The sequence below is a fragment of the Miniopterus schreibersii genome (genome assembly GCF_964146895.1).
Source record: "Miniopterus schreibersii genome assembly, chromosome: 16".
NCBI lineage: Eukaryota > Metazoa > Chordata > Mammalia > Chiroptera > Miniopteridae > Miniopterus > Miniopterus schreibersii.
Genome location: NC_138116.1, coordinates 24,461,938 through 24,463,107, shown reverse-complemented (window position 1 = coordinate 24,463,107; position 1,170 = coordinate 24,461,938).

The window sequence follows — 1,170 nt, the reverse complement described above, 5'->3', positions numbered from 1 at the left end:
TTTGTGGTCTGTGCATCTTTTCCCAAACTTGAAAACTGAACTACCAGGAAATGTCATATCATATTAAGTATATTACCCCATTCTTTGTATAAAATAGTGCTCAAGAGCTTAATGGTTTACACAGAAAGCATGATACAAAAATCTGTTCTCATACCTTCACCTGTAAGTTGATCTCACTGGGAATGCATGAGCAGGAAAATTTCCCAGTGGAGGTTTGAGCTTAAGAGATACCTTTTTTCACAGCTGAGCTAGAACTTCTCTGGGATTGCTGTGGCTAAATGGGTCTGTATTTGTGGTATCATAATCTGGGGAGGGTAGGTAGCCTTGTGTGGGAGGAGGGGGGTGCTGACGTCTAAGCACAGAAACTGGGAACACACACCCTGTCTTTGGCTCCCTTTGTTTCTCAAGGCCCTTTCTCCAAGAGTAGTGCCTTCTGAGAGAGATGGTCCCCACAGACGTACGCCAGTCTTGGTAATTCTAATCTACCTTCTGAAAAGAGAAGGGTTTGGGAGAGGGTCACATTTATTGCAACAATGCCCTCTGTTCCCCTGGACACATAATAGCTGGCTGTAGGTTACACATAGAGCCCACCCTCAGCAGCACATTGTTAAACTAGTTAGCCAACCATATTTGGTAATAAATTTCTGAGCTGCTTGAAAGCTGTTGGAGCAGTTAAGTCACTGCTAGTTTTGAAAGTACATTTTTTTGTCAGATTTGCCATCAGAACAGAGACTAATACCTGCAAAAAGTGTTGGCGAAAAGTTAAAATCTGTTTGCTACATAGAATTAAGGACAATATTTCTAAGTTTTAAGGGCTTATGTTAATACACAATATTTTTAGGGTTTGCCTCCTCGAGGTATCAGATTGGAAGCATGTTAAACATGAGCATGAAGAAGACGACGTTGAGGTGGAGCTGAGAACAGAATCCAGGTCTGCACAGTGATTGCCCAGTGGCTCAATCCAGTGCCCTTTGCTCTCTTCCTAGATGAGTGTGCAGAAGTAGCTGTTAGTGGGGCTTTCTCAAAATTTCTCTAGGTAATTCTTACGTACATTAAGGTTTGTGAACCATAGGAAGTGCGAACCAGAATAAGAGGGGAAGAGCATTTTGAATGATTTCTTCTGTTTCAAGGAGATACAGAACATGGATGTCATCTCCCAGCTCAGAATGA